This window comes from Thermobia domestica, chromosome 14 (assembly GCF_964235325.1).
Source record: "Thermobia domestica chromosome 14, izTheDome1.hap1.1, whole genome shotgun sequence".
In the NCBI taxonomy this organism is placed as follows: Eukaryota; Metazoa; Arthropoda; class Insecta; order Zygentoma; family Lepismatidae; genus Thermobia; species Thermobia domestica.
This window is the reverse complement of record NC_137467.1, coordinates 20,603,053-20,619,651: the sequence shown is the minus strand read 5'-3', so window position 1 is coordinate 20,619,651 and position 16,599 is coordinate 20,603,053. Positions and strand designations below refer to the sequence as shown.

General features: G+C 33.4%; 2 protein-coding genes and 1 long non-coding RNA gene across 3 annotated transcripts in view; 2 read left to right on the top strand and 1 right to left on the bottom strand.

The window, feature by feature from the left end:
- Ir76b (Ionotropic receptor 76b) overlaps positions 1 to 16,599 on the top strand; it is a 510,549-nt gene that overhangs the window by 159,456 nt on the left and 334,494 nt on the right. The gene's annotated exons all lie outside the window — the stretch shown is intronic.
- The window catches only part of LOC145669568 (uncharacterized), a 169,162-nt gene that overhangs the window by 22,256 nt on the left and 130,307 nt on the right, over positions 1 to 16,599 (bottom strand). The window lies entirely within an intron of this gene.
- On the top strand, positions 755 to 7,447 carry LOC145669573 (uncharacterized). Its single transcript, XR_014128216.1, has 3 exons — positions 755 to 835; positions 4,769 to 4,832; positions 7,146 to 7,447. It is a non-coding gene; the product is annotated as an uncharacterized LOC145669573 (long non-coding RNA).

The following is a 16,599-nucleotide window of genomic DNA, read 5'->3' as shown; positions in this document are numbered from 1 at the left end:
TTATACGGAAAGTACCTATAGATGGAACACTTATACGGAAAGTATTATAAAACATGCGTTTTTAGTTATACGTCTGCTGTACGTTAAGTCCAAAAACTACAGGAATTACGCATTTAACCTACCTTTTTAAGTACGCTACCTACATTTTTTTCTCGTGCACATAGGGAATTGCCGCGACACACCAGTGTGTCGCGACACATCGGTTGAGAACCACTGACCTAGACTCTCAGAACGTTGAGTACGAATCTCTGTTCGAAACTGTGAAAAAGGAATCAGATATGATCAAATCTACACGATATTTTACACTTGTATATTACATGCAAGAGAAAGACCTTTGACCAATAATTAGCAATACGTGTGAAAATGTATGTGGTTTCTTTAGTCATAAAACTCAGAATATTTTTTTATTTAAAATAACAGTAGCATGTGGAAGAAACGTGGATTATATAATAACAGTTGAAACATACCAATTATTTACGCAAAGTGATTTTCTCCTAAATCGATTTTGTAATAATGAAACCCGGGATATCCGCGGAATTAAAAATAATATTGGTCCATTATACGAGAATGCGATTTCGCCGTTAAAACGCATATTTAATTCATTTTTTTTTTAAAAAATCAGTATCGTTTCTTTAATTTGGAAATGAGGTGAAAAAAAGAACGAAAGTATAACTTAAGACAAAAATAATTTTCTATTTCTGATTTCAAGGATTTCCGTTCATTTGGTTGTTGATATATAAACTAGAATTGATCTTGATTTCATCATCAGTTTAGTTTCGTTCACGAAGCACAGTCAACTGAGAATTCACCACCAAAGATGGCCTTCCATAACTTGGTAAGTAATAATTATTTATATATTCATAATAACTGATTACGTTAAGCATAGTAGGTAGGGGATGTTATAAAGTTTTAAAAACGAGAGGCTTTATTTTGTATTTCGTAAAATAATGCAATAAATGGCTTAAGTTTATAGAGTTGCCCCTCCAGTTTCCAACTTACAAAAATGCAGTTAAAACATTAAAAATTGTTAGGTTAGGCTAGGTTATGTTATGTTAGGTTAATTTAAGTTAGGTTTGGTTAGTTTAGGTTCGGTTAGATTACCTGGTAAGACTTTAGTTAGTCTAAAACAGTGACCGGAACAGGTTCTCATATAAGCTTCAAGTATCACTTAAATTCAGTAATCCATGGTTCTCATGAAAATTTAATAGATTTTCTTTATTGTTCTTATATAATTCTGTAAATCTCAATGCAGAAATATCATATTCAACGCACCGATTCCCCGTCCTATACGACTACCATGCTGTTCAGTTATCGAAACCTTCCGCGCCTTGCGAATATTACCCACTTGCGAATAGTACATATCTTTTCTCGTATTAAACATAACTTTACTGCGATACTTACACACCTATAATCATCACATAAGAACTTTAAATCATCATTTCTTCCTCATTTCTCCTGTAAATTTTCCTAATTTTTATATATATATATAAAAAAAACGGAGGGGCAACTCTAAACTGAACCCTAATAAATTGTACTATTGATAACTTAAGAAAACCAATGCCTATGTGGGTAATCATAGATTTGTTGTTAACATATTGCGTATAGTAAAATAGTTCAAGTAGGCCTACACTTATAGAGCGGAAAGTTATAGATTTGATGATGACACTTTCTACGTATTTTCTTAAAAAAAAAAAAAAAAAAAAAAAAAAAAGTGACCAAAAAAATCATTAAAAGATTGCGATCTTGCCCAATAATTAATTTTTGGGTGAGGGGCCACTAAATTTTTGAACGGTCCCTAAATCAAGTTTTCGTATTTTTTTACTGAATAAGCATATCGTACTGAGTTAAGTGATAGTTTGGGTTTGGCTACACTATATGTAGCTCTCTAGACATAAGACCTACAAAAAAAAAAAAAAAAAAATTCTTGCCCAGGAGCGTCATTTCAGATTTTGCTTTGGGGGGGGGGGAGCAAGACCCCTTGATATAACTAAAATTTCTCGTTTTTTACTGATTTACTTCTATTCTATTGATAAAATCTATATAAATCTCAAACTTAGGGAGAGAAATTGCCCCTGCCTGCCCCCTAAGTGACGCTTCTGTTATTGCTTGAAATATATTGGATTTTTGATCCAGATAAAGTATTTTCTATGGTACACTTACAGTATATACACAATAATGAAAGTGTGCACGTGCACATTTACAACACGCCGTCAAATTAAGAAAACATATAGTATGCTTTACTTAGCTTTTATGAAATCTTTCGGTTTGAAGTCCCACGGCTACGTTATGTAAGCTAAAGAAGACGGTAATAATGAGAATAAATGAAACGAAAAAAAAGGAAGAACTCATACACACGGTGTTTGTCCACCACAAAGCATACTTAACGCGAGCTGGAACCGAACCAAGTATCCCATGTACCAGAAGTGAATGCTTTAGCACTGATCCACCGCTGCAACTTCAGTTTTATGATTTAAAAAATGTCTAAGACATTCTACACCGTTATCTTCCGGCCGTATGCTCAAATAATTGCGTACAGATTGATAACATACACGCAGACTACTATGCAATAACAATTTAAAAAAAAAAAACACGCACCAACATGTGCTAGGTTAAAATAGAGCAGGATAGTAGGTTAGGTTAGTACAGTATTGTAGATTAGTGAAATAGAATAGGATACGACAGAATAAGGTAGGATAGGCCAGTGGAGTAGAGTAGATTAGGTTACTTTATTATTAGAATAGAGTAGGTTAGTGTTTATAAGTGGCATTTACACATACCTGAATTTGGCTTTCGCAGTGATACGAATTCCAATAGCACTTCTAATGGTTTAACACTAGTAATCCTACACTTGTAAATATAGAAACACACCTTCCCTACGCTGTGCCGAAATACTCTGCCGGAGGGTCCTCTTTTTTGTATGTACTCATTCATTTTAAACGTCTTATAACAGTTGTCACGCTTTGAGACTAGTAACACTCTTTTTGTAAACATAAAATGGAACTGTCGTACATTGTGTAGAAGTTCTCTACCGACGGAAATTAATATTTAATAGTAAGTCCTGTTTTATATATATATACCCACTTATTTTAACTGTAAAATTTTCATTTTTACGGCGACGTATTGTAAATCTGCATCAATTTTCCGTACTGAACAGATAGCGTGACACTTGAAGGAAAACTGAAGAGAGAAAAAAGGAAGAGCCTCTGGCTAAGCGGTTAGCGTACGCGCCTTTGGCGTGGGAGACCTGGATTCGATTCCCGGAGGGAGCTCATGTGGTTCGGATTCCACGTTAATCAGTAGGTCCACGTCTCATACAGCCTCGCTGTTGCAAGGGACATAAAACTCAAAATTAACTCAAGAAAAAAGAAGAAAAAGAAAGTAATAGTATTTATTAGTACTAACTAAACACAACAACACATTGTGATAAAAGTATATAAAAACAAAGACGTAACAGTTTCAACACACTAACTGTGTCTTCATCAGACTTCCACCTTCTCTCGTTTAAATTATATATATATTCTTTATCACAAATCTTTGCTCAATATGTTGCATTTAATTTGACAATATAGAAAGAAGGCCTGATAGAATAGTTATTAGTACTAGTAGTACTATTTATTAGTAGCTACTATTGTGGGACTATTAGTAAAGACAAAATGGACGCGTGAAAATAGAAACAAGGATAGGAATACCGAAAAGAAAAGAAAAAGAAAAGTATATTTTTTTCTGCCCTAAATTGAGTGTTAAGAAAAAACTCATAAAAAGTTTGTATCAAATGTTGGGCTTCATGAGGCAGAAATAAGAACACAACGTGAAAGCGACGTTAAAAAAATTGAGGCTTTCGAAATGTGAGTGTGAAGAAGAATAAATAACGTACGGATAAGCAAAATAGGGAAGTGTTTTAGAATAGTAAGATACAAAGTAACAGTTTTAGATTTTTTTTTTTTAAAGAAAGGAACAGAAACTGGTTGAGTGTTGGCTGAGAAGAAACTATTAAATGGGATGTTCTGAAAGATACGGGAGGGTGCGAAAGTCCATAGTTGAAAAGATGGCATTGAAAGACAAAATTGCTACGTTAGAACAAACAATGTAGCTGAGGACCTATTAGGCCTGGACTATGCGGACACTATTAACGCAGCGTTAGCAACACGGAAAACTGGGCACTATTTTTTCGAACTATACGAACCCTAAATACTCAGCATGTGCACACTATATCAAAGCTTCTTTTCAATAGCTTAAAACAGGCCCCTTTTCAGTTTCATAATTTTCACATTTACATCGATCATTTTTGTAGTAGTACTACAGTAAACTTCATTCCAAGATTATGGTAATTATTGGTTTCAAGTTTCGAAAATTACTTCTGTACGCAACAATTGTGATGCTAATCGCGCGGATTGCATTCTTCATTATATTAATTTTTCGTTCCTACTTTACAAAATTATGGAGTTGACTATAATACTGTACTTTTGGCCACGCCACTGAATATTTCTAAATTTCCTCTACTTCGTATACGTACATACTATCAACGCCACGTTTTTAAAGCGCCCAGACGCAATGAATATTCTCAACGCTTGGGTAGGGCGTCCACACTCCGTATTGAGAACGTTCGTATAGTCCAAGCCTTAAGTGCTAAGTTTATTGTAAGTGATTCATCGGTAATAATAGATTATCTGTGATGGTTATTATTTTTTATTAATATATATCTATACATTGTAACCGTTTTGTTCTGTAATTAACGACGTGTTATATAATCTCTTTCTTTCTCTTTCAGCTCGTTGCCGTAGTAGTTGCAGTCCTTGCTTTTGCATCCTACGCCCAAGCTATTGGACTCATTGGTAAGCTTTATTAACATAACTACATATGGTGTTTGGAAACAACGTTAAAAAATAACTTCAGGAAATGAATCATAACACGAAATCATATAATTAACAATAATTATAATAATAATCCAATGTGTGATTTTGGAGCTATAGACTGCCGAAAACTGGTCACAACGTCAAGATGAAGGATCAATATCTCGACAACGAAATATCAGATGAAGAGAACAAGTAAGAATATAGTGCTTATTACGAGCCTATAGACACCACGACGACTTGTAAAGGCTAGGCTCTACACCATCCTTTATCAATTTTCTATTAGAAAATAATGCTACTCTAATTTATCATTTTATGAATTTTCTATTAGAAATTAGTATTCTCGTAAATTTATTTCTTTATGAATTTTCTATTAGAAAGTAGCAGTCTCGTAAACTTATTCCTTTGTGAATTTTCATGTAAATTTATCCCCACGGTAAATTTATTTCTAAATCAATTTTCTATTAAAAAGTAATACTCTCCTAATTTTTAAAATGAATTCTCTATTACAAAGTACCATAGAAATGTAAATTTATTCTTTTATGATTTTTTTTAAAAAAAGGAAATAATATTCCCATCAATTTATTACTATTTTCTATTAGAGTACTGTAGTAAATGTAGTTCTTTATGAAAATTCTAGTAGAAGGTAGCACTGTCATATACCTAATCCTTTATGAATTTTCTACTAGAAAACAGTACTCTCGTAAATTTATTCCTTTATGAATTTTCTATTAAAAAGTAGTACTACCGTAAATTTATTCCTTTATGAATTTTCTATTAGAAGCTAGCACCTTCGTGTACCTATTCCTTTATTAATTATCTAGTAGAATGTAGCACTCTCGTAAAACTATTCCTTTATGAATTTTCTAGTAGAAAGTAGAACTCTCGTAAAGTTATTCCTTTGTGAATTTTCTACTAGAAAGCAGTACTTACGTAAATTTGTTCTTTCATGAATTTTCTAGCAGAGGGTAGCAGTGTCGTAAACTTATTCCTTTGTGAATTTTCTACTAGAAATAGCAGTCTCGTAAATTTATTCCTTTATGAATTTCCTATTAGAAAGTACCAGTCTCGTAAATTTATTATTTTATGAATTTTCTATTAGAATGTATAGCAGTCTCGTAAACTTATTCCTTTTATGATTTTTCTATTAGAAAACAGTACTCTCGTAGATTTATTCCTTTATGAATTTCCTATTAGAAAGTACCAGTCTCATAAATTTATTACTTTATGAATTTTCTATTAGAATGTAGCAGTCTCGTAAACTTATTCCTTTTATGAATTTTCTATTAGAAAACAGTACTCTCGTAGATTTATTCCTTTATGAATTTCCTATTAGAAAGTACCAGTCTCATAAATTTATTACTTTATGAATTTTCTATTAGAATGTAGCAGTCTCGTAAACTTATTCCTTTTATGAATTTTCTATTAGAAAAGAGTACTCTCGTAGATTTATTCCTTTATGAATTTCCTATTAGAAAATACCAGTGTCGTAAATTTATTACTTTATGAATTTTCTATTAGAATGTAGCAGTCTCATAAACTTATTGCTTTTATGAATTTTCTATTAGAAAACAGTACTCTCGTAAAGCTATTCCTTTATGAATTTTCTATTAGAAAGTAGCATTCGTACAAATTTATTTTTATGAATTTTCTTATAAATTATAGTAATCCAAATTTATTCCTTTATGGATTTTCCAGTAGAGCAAAGTACACTCGTAAAATTTTCTTTTATGAATTTTATATTACAACGTACTACAGTAATATAAATTTATTTCTCTATAATTTTTTAAAGAAAATAGTACTCTTGTAAATATGTTCCTATATGAATTTTCTATTAGAAGATAGTAATCATGTAAATCAGTGGTAGCCAAATTTGTGAAGTTTCTCAGCTAAAATATCGTTGTAAATCATACTGTGAGTTATCAACCGAAAGAACTACCAACATTTTATTTTTAAAAAGTCTTACTCGGTGAAGCTCTGTGGAGGCAGGGACCAAGTTTAGCTACCCGAAGGGTTAACGCGATTTATCGAAAATATACTCGCGAGCTACTAGTAGCTCGCGATCGATGGTTTGGCTATCAAGATGTAAATCATTCTATATGATTTTTTTAGTACAAAATAGCACTCTTACTTACACTATAGTAATATTTTTTTTTCACGGTGTTCTGTGGGAATCTTCTTTTAACAGTTTAACATTCACAGAAAACTGTACAACTTCCTAAGTTCAGAAGTAGCTAAAAGCGACGTTACATTGTGTGAAGAAAATAATCCCTTTGTTTGTTTGTTTGTTTTCAGGTGGGATCACTGGTAAAAGTTATGTTCAGCGTAGCAACATTCACTTCCCAGTGTTTCCTTGGATCGGTTATGGTGGTTATGGTTATGGAGGTTATGGATTGGGTTATGGACTTGGAGGTTTCTACGGTTAGATAAACCTATCCCAAGTTTCACCAAAACAACATCTTAATCATTGAGAGATTGTTCTTCGTTTCTCTCCAGCAAAAAAATAAATGATTTCTCTAAATTATATAATTGGCTTAAGATTTTTTTTTTTTAAAAAAAAGAAAAATCAAGAACCAATAAACAAACTACCTTAATAATTACATTTGTATTTCTTTACCTAATATTTCCTAATCTTCTAAAGTTTCCTAAAGAATGTACAAGGTGTTTCAACAGAAGGAATTTCCGGAAAATGTTGGTTTAAAAATATACAAGAAGAAATAAAACATGTACTCCCATGCGCAAAAAAAATTGCGCGTATACTGTAACTCAAGATTTTTTGCATTTATTCCATTTTCCTTACGTTTATGGGTAAAATTCAGTTATTAGTATGTGGAGATAATAAAAAAGCAATTCATCTAAGGAGATATTTCCAAAAAATATAATAAAATAATAAAAATATAAGCAAAAAACAAAATTATGCCCGGTTTTGTGTGTACTGGCAACGATGATTTCTAGGGATTTTTTTCAGTAGCAGATCACAATTGCGGAGGGAATTCAGTAGGGGAATCGAGAAGTTGGATCAAGGAACTGGATAGTGGACTGGATAGTTGCATTTATTGGTTAAAACCTAGTGTGTAGATTGCCTGCCAAATATTAATGAGCTTCTGTAACTAAGATGTCGTACGAAAATATAGAATTAAACAGAAAAACTCTTATCTTAAGGTTCGAAGCGATACGGACCATGGTTATAAAGATTATTTCTTTAAAAAAAGGAGCTAACACCATGTAGCCTCCGTGGTTCGGTGGGTAGAGTGGCGGAGTCGTAGTTATTTTATAATTTTGACACCACATCGAATCCCATCCCATCCCATCCCATTTCTTTTTCTTTTCTTTCTTTTCTTTTCTTTTTTCTTTTTTTTTTTACAAAACATTATAATTTTCATGTTAATAAGAACCGAAGCAATATAATAAGGACAACTTACTGATATTTTGCTGTAATGACGTATTTATCCAGGATTAGAGAACTATTGTTAATAGCTAATGTTTTCTGTTCATGCTGTTGTATAGCTTCTATCATCCTGTTTTCTTGGGGAAAAAACAATTTAGTCTCCAACGAAGTGTGAAGGATATATACGGACAGAAAAAGACATCTTAGTACCAAACGTGATTTATTGTGATGAAGTGCAGTAGTTTGCCATTATTAAAAAAAAAAAAAAATGAAGTTGGCTTTTCTTTAGGATTTAGCTTAAAAAAATATGTTTTTCTTTATAAGACTATACTTTATGAGGCAAGGTGTGTGATCATACCCACAAATTCAGCTAGGGAGTGAAAGATAATTGTTTATACAAACATTTTACAGGTTTAGGTGCGTGAAACACCAATACACCATGGTCTCGCTTATCCGACCATCCTTTGTTCCACATACCATATGATCCAATATATCATTGCAAATAGCATCAATCGGCAAGAAGATCTGCAAGTTGTGGTCTTAATCTATTTTTCATGCTGTGGAGTCTATCGCCTAGCGCGCCCGTCTACACCTTGACTCATACGTCTATCATTCAGTGCAGACACGTATCCAGGTTTTCTATTCGGAGGGGGCCCAACACGAATCCTCGTAAGCACGTAATTCTAATGTTTTTAAATATCAATAATAATAATAATAATAATAATAATAATAATAATAATAATAATAATAATAATAATAATAATAATAATAATGCAACAGTTCTGTACCTCTCTTAAACTTTTTCCTACTTTTCATTTATAAACCGGTTTATTTTGGAAACTGCATTATAGCACAAACAAAATGAAACATATTTTCGAGAGAAATGTAACTAAAGAAAACTGTCTGCTACGTATATCACATAACAAAAATAGCAAGAAGACATGGAGTGTATCGTTCTAATATATTAAAGTTAAAAACAGAACGGAAATGAAATGTTAATCCTATTTAAAACTGTTCTTTAATTCCACCTGCTGGTATAATGGCATTATGGTATGTTCTTAGAATTATAACAAGACAACAGCACATTGCCCAAAGTTTGGACACTGACTACTAGTAAACTGATATAAAAGAACCTCAAAAGGGTAAAGGCAAGTTTATTAAAAAGTGCTTGAGTTTCGGAGAGAGACAGCTCTCAGGCCCTCACGCTGGATACGTCCCTGATTCAGTGCAGTGCAGTTATTTGTTATAAAACATTATTATTAGATGCGTAATATGTAAAATTATATCATAAGTTTTACTTTTAATAGGTCTTTTCTTAACACATCCATATTATCCAGCGTTCTGCCTGCCTGTTTATGTCGGATAAGCGAAACTCGACTGTATTTCCAAAGCTAGCATATACATGAACTAGAATTGTATCGTCCTAGAACAGACAATAGTCTGAAATGCTTATATTAAAAGGCTGGAATAAAAAAAAAAGCATAAGTACTGATTTGGAAGCGTGAGAACAAATTAAAAACAATTCAATATATTTCCTAGGTATCAGATTATCATCTTATTATGTCGATGTGTATTCTTTTTTAAACATAGTTTTAAAAGTTATACCATTCGCAATATTCCTGAGGAAATCGAAAGAAAAACTCCTTGTGCCTCTTATGGCAAAGCGGCTTAAGTGCATGGTCCGAAACCGATTCCCACGTTAAGGTATAGATAAAGTTCCCGTACTTCAAAAATGCAAATCCGGGACGCTACTAAATTACGAGAATCTTTGAAATGCTTAAAACTGAAAGAAGTGTTGAATACTAATTTACTTTCCTCCATTAGATAGAGTTGTTCAAGTATTACGTTATCACATTTTTATTCATTTGACTAGATCTTCCAAGGACGCCAATTTCTCTTTAAATTTGGAGGGGGGGGCATTCAAATGCAGAAGATATATATATGAGGATTTTAAGACAAATTACACTCAAATAATGCCAAATATTGTATATTCATAAATACAAAGGAGGCCTACATGAGCTTTGAGCGGGCTCGGCCCCCCAGGATCGGCGCCCTTGCCTTCTTCCTAGTTAAGCAAACGTAAGCAGATGATTTACTCCCTCCCCCTGGTAAGCAAAATTGTTTGTTTTTTTCCTCAAGATCTGTTGTGTTTCGTGAAATAACAGCAGGAATTTCCTGATTACTTAACCATCTAAATGAATGTTTTCACTTAGAGCCATCCCGTCGATTCGCGTTGCCTAGGACTAAAATAAATTAAGGGTCAATAATGAAGATGAGACTTCCATGAAGAGACATGTGGATCGGAGATCTTTCTTTGCTCCAACTTTGATTTTTTTCAAATCCATGATGGGAAATTATATTATGATACAATTTTCGAAATTAATAATATACAATCGTAATAATATCTTACAAAACGATGGTTTATTGCAAAATACTTTGACTCAAAGAATAAATTACAAGCAATAAACTTGTTACTTTTCCTGAAGAGTCTAAGTCGTGAATGAGACGGAAGCTGTCGAGCGTAGTGCTTGGAACGATTGCCTCACTTGTTCTACCTTCCCGTGGCGCAGCCTTGATTCGACTTGATCCTAAACGGATTATTCAGAAGTCGAAGTCGGAAGATGTTTCCCATTTTTCCAAAACACTCTTGGTCGATTACAATCTGCCTCACTCGTGAGGGGACAATCCCATGCCGTAAGCGTCGGTGGACCACCGATAGGCAACTAGTGACATGTCCCCAAAAATTGGCGGTCCCGCAGCCAAAAATTGGTCCCACTTCCGTTTTGAAAATTATACCACCACCGGCAGAGAAGCGACGGAACGCCAACGAACCACAAAATTATTCCCCTAAAATAATAATATCAAAATGAAGTCCTCGTTCTTACGTTGTGGTAACTTCAATACCCCCGATTCTAGATATCTGCTTCGACTCGACGAATCCCTGCCACTAGTGGCACGTTAGCGGCAATCCTTCGACGCGTCGCTATATCGACGATCGCCATTTACCGGCAAGTGAGCCACTAGGAGTTGGCGACGTTTACGGCATGGGGAAGCTAATAAACAAACAAAAAAATAATAATAAATCTAAAGCCTTATAAAAAAGTTTTCTGAAAAGTTACATCTAGCAAAATCATTTGTTGGTATTCCAGAACTGTGAATTCACCTTTATTCATAATTTACTTCTATCGTAGTTTTGATATGAGAGTGATATGTCTGAAACTAACACAGGTCATTAATACTTTTTTTTTTTTTTTTGCTTTACTCAGATTTAGCAGTTTTACTTAACAGTCAGTCAATTTGGATCTGTGATATCAGAGTTTTAGAGATTTCCTTAATTTTTTCATTTCTAAAAAAGTTTGCAACTAACACCATTAGCGTATCTCTTTCGATATTTCCATATGTAATGGCTTGGTCACTCCCAGTATATTTCAAACAATAAAATATTTACGGTGTCTTACTCCATTAATCCGAACTACATTTTATATCCAACAACTCTGTGCATTTTCCCTTAAATCTGCAAACTTTCTACTAGGTTAAAACTCAGTATTTTCTATTTTCTTCCTTTCTTGCTAAAACGAAAGTGTTCTTTAGACAACCTGGAATGATGACTCTATACTACATTATGTTGCATAGGGCATTTTATGTAGCATATCATTTGACAGTTGGACACTTTCTTTTTATATTGAAAGCAACAGGGATTAAGTCCTTCTACACTAGGGTGACCAAATCGTCAACTAGAAAAAACGGGACACCTTTTATTTCTGGATAAATTCTCCCCTAAATATATATTTTTGCCTTTCCGTTTCCTATCTCTCTCTCTCTGTAAACCCCACAAAAAAGAGTAAATTTACACTTTTTAGTTTTAAAACCTATTTAAAAGGTTCTGGAATTAATTAAATAACAAGTAACTATCAGCAACTAAAAAATGAAATATTTGAAAAACATTACTAAAAATATATGAGCGCTCAAATCTGTCACCGACAGGATTTACATTACTCTCAGCATCGGATCAGCATCGTATTCCAACTCCTTTTATTTGCATTTTGTTACTTTTAAACATTATTTCACTTACAATTGATTTTCTTTTTACTTTTACTTTTATATTTCTATACCTTTGTTACCCTTTCGTAGTATGTTACATCTTAGTCAAATCACGGAAACACTGATGACAGCGCCTCAATGCGCACAAACAGAGACTAAAAACAGGTTACATTGTTCTTCATAAGACTTTCAGCCCTTTGCACTGTCGTCTGCGGAGTGGGGAGGCATAGGAGGGAAAACAGTGCAGCCACCACATCCAATATCGCAAACGTCGTAATGACGTTGCTCAGTAATTCGACATACTCCAATATAATCACATAGCTTAGAAAAAATAATATAAATTAGGAAGTTTTAGCGATTCGAAAGTTTTTTCGTACCGAGTGTACGTAAATACGGGACATTTTGGCGTCCCGGGAGAATTTTTCGGGACACCGGGAATGGTGCTGAAAATACGGGACAATCCCGTTTTTACGGGACGGTTGGTCACCCTATTCTACACTTATATGATAAGTAAACACATTCTTTTTGATTCGTGGAATTGTGCCAATGCACTAGGTCCAGAGAGTTTTTAATTTAAGATAATAATAATAATAATAATAATAATAATAATAATAATAATAATAATAATAATAATAATAATAATAATAACTATTATTATTATTATTATTATTATTATTATTATTATTATTATTATTATTTTATTAGTGACTTAGGTTTTCCTGAATATTAAGCAATATTTCACAAAAAGCTGGTATTTTTAAACAAATGTGTTCGATATCAAGTTTTCATAAAAGTAGTCACTCTCTCCTATAAATAATTTCAGAGGGGCCGCGGTGGCTCAGTGATAAAGCGTTCTCCTTTGGTGCATGGGATCCTTGGTTCGACCCCAGCTCGCACCAAGTGAATTTTGTGGTGGAGAAACACCATGTGCATTGGTTTTCTCGGGGTTCTTCCGTTTTCTCCCACTTTTTTTCATTCCACCATTGCATTCATTTCTCATCATCACCGTGTCCTTTAGCCTAGCCGGTATAACCGTGGGTCGTAAAACTTAAAGATTTGATTTCAAATAATTCCAACCCAAACAGTTGCAGGAAGTATGTCATTTCGAATAAAACAAACCACTCTATAAAATTCTGAGTATTATTATTTTTATATATACTATTCTAGCGGACCTTATTTCTAAATCGAAGGATAAGAAGACTAAATTCACTCTCTTATTATTATAAATTCATTTCAATTGAAGCAGTTAAAATAGTTGGGAAAAATTAGAAAGCCATGCCCTATATTCCAGTGTGCCACAACCGGATAACGTGGCACACTGGCGTGCCCAGCAAAATGAACAGTGTGACGCAAACTTTTACCTATTATTTACAAGAATATTTGTCGAGTTTATTTTATTTATTATTATGAACGATTTTTTCCACGGATCAGCTCTCTGTATACAATTAAACAAACAAGTATCACATTGAGGGAATGAGTGTAATTATTTACTTTAATAGTAATAGATTTTTTTTTTTTTTTTTTTTGGTATTTTCTACCGGGAATAACTGCATCCGGTCTAGAAAGCTGGGACTAACAACAAAGGAACCCGATGTGCTAAACACACACCACCTACGCACTTCAATACACCAACGAAGGTGCAGACTATTCATGAATTAAAGTCTCTCACCCAATGTATTCTCCTAACATGTCTCCCAGCGATTACAACATTTTTTGGTATCTCAATCACTTCCTAGTAGGATAGGTTTACCTAGAGACCACTGATTAACCTGGTAGAAAAAAATATTGGATGTTTCACTTTCTTACCTTTGGAGTTGACAGTCATCGGTTGGACAATCTCACACGCAAATATCTAATACTAACAACGTTTCTTCTATAATTTCGTAATATTGTATTATTTCTTTGTATTATTTCTTAGGTTGGTTAGGCTTGTTTCAACACTTTTCTCTTTGCACCTACTTATTACCCATACCTTAACGTTGGATAAAAATACACTAGCTCTCACCGGGAATCAAATCCAGAACCAATGGACTTGAACCATTTGGCAACAACAAGGCACATTTAAATAGAAGTTTCGATTTTGTTAGGAAAATTGTGATTAGGTGTAACATTTAAAAATATATTTAAGAATGGATACGGATGAAACGCACTGAATTTTCACGCTCGAATTTCTTAAACTGACTCGTGTTAGGCTGCAGCTATTACTGAAACATTTATTTGGGAAATGCGAATAAAATAATGTGTTTTGGAAAACTTTGTTCGAAGCAACTTATGTCCAAAAGTAAAGTACCCATTGGTCATATTTCTGTTAGAAATAACTTATGCCATATATTAGAATTATTAAGGAAATAATTGTATGTGAACTATGAGCAAAAGCGTCTGAGTACTTTCTGAGAAATCGTCAAAAAAGTCATCCCCAAGAATAAAATATCCCTTGTGTATCTTTTCAGGACAAACGAGTTATGCTATTTATGAAATACGAACAAAATTGCCTGAGTCGTTCTCCACAAAATCGTAGGGTAAATCTTACTCCGAAAAGTATTATACCACTTCTAGCTTTTTAGGATGATGGAATTATGCCGTATCGTTAGGTTATTTATGTGACATTTATGAAATATGAACAAAATTGGGTCAGGCGTTAATGGGAAAATCGTCGAAGAGTAGGCTAAACTACCCTTCTGAATGTTTACAGGACGAACGAGTTGTGTCATATTGTTAGGTTGTTAATGATACATTTATTTATAAAATGTGATTGAGAAAATTGTTCGAAAAAACGCATCCCATACAGTAAATTACACCTTACGTATTTTTTCAGAGCAATGATTCAAACTATATTTGTAAAAAAAATAAGCAAAATCTTTACAGCTATTTTTGAAACAATTTAATTATTTTAAATTTTTATCCTTCAGGAAACTACCCTTATTTTTATGTGTCGGAGAATATAGACTTCGAAACGATAAAGTGTTATAAAAACTTCATGTCTAGACTTAGGTCCAGATACGTCGAACAGTATATTTGAATGCATGTAAAACCGTGACGAACCAACAAACGAACAGATGGACAGACATCAAAATCACTTTTTCGATATGTGGGGGCGTGAAACTTGAATTCATTGAAATCTCGAATTCGATTTTTATCACTATTACTACAATTTCTTCTTTCGTCGCTTGAACGTGAGAAAGAATAGGAATACAACGACACGTAAGGTGATAATTTGTAATTCCCAAAATTTAATGAGTTGCGTTTATTGTGTTGCCATGCTAGAAAAAAAAGCTTATGCCTGTTTGTTATATCATTTTAATATCAGTTTTTCACGCTACTATATAATGTAGAAATATGGTATGATTATCGTTCATATTCATTCTATATTTGGAAATATTCGTGTTCCGTATACATAGATCTGTATAATTTAGTTACGTTCAACGAAAGTATTCTTGCACTTGTGGATATGAAAAAAAAAGGAGAGAAAGTCAATACTCTAAAAAGCAAAAAACAAGCACACACACACACACACACACACACATACACATAAACGATCATTTAACATCAGGTCGATGTAACAAGGGGTAAGAGTGGGCAGACTGTCAAGGTCGCGTATGTTCTTCCTGACACACAAACCCGAAGTGAGTTGTCTGCTGTTCAAGAACGGGAAGTAACATGCAAGACTATAAACTGAAAACAATATGTTTCCAATAGTACACGTATTCTAATACTGAATAAATACGTCGATTAAAGGATACTACCAATAAATTATTTCCTTATTATATTGTTTCGGTTCTTATTAACATCAAAATTAAACACTTCCTATAATGTTTTGTAAAAAAAAAAAATGGAATGGGATGGGATGGGATTCGATGTGGTGTCAAAATAATGAAATAACTACGACTCCGCCGCTCTATCCACCGAACCACTGAGGCTACATGGTATTAGCTCCTTTTTTAAAAGAAATTATCCTCATAACCATGGTGCGTATCGCTTCGAACCTTAAGATAAGAGTTTTTCTGTTTAATTCTATATTTTCGTACGACATCTTAGTTACAGAAGCTAATTTAAATTTGGCAGGCAATCTACACACTAGGTTTTAACCAATAAATGCAACTATCCAGTCCACTATCCAGTTCCTTGATCCAACTTCTCGATTCCCCTACTGAATTCCCTCCGCAATTGTGATCTGCTACTGAAAAAATCCCTAGAAATCATCGTTGCCAGTATACACAAAACCGGGCATAATTTTGTTTTTTGCTTATATTTTTATTATTTTATTATATTTTTTGGAAATATCTCCTTAGATGAATTGCTTTCTATTATCTCCACATACTA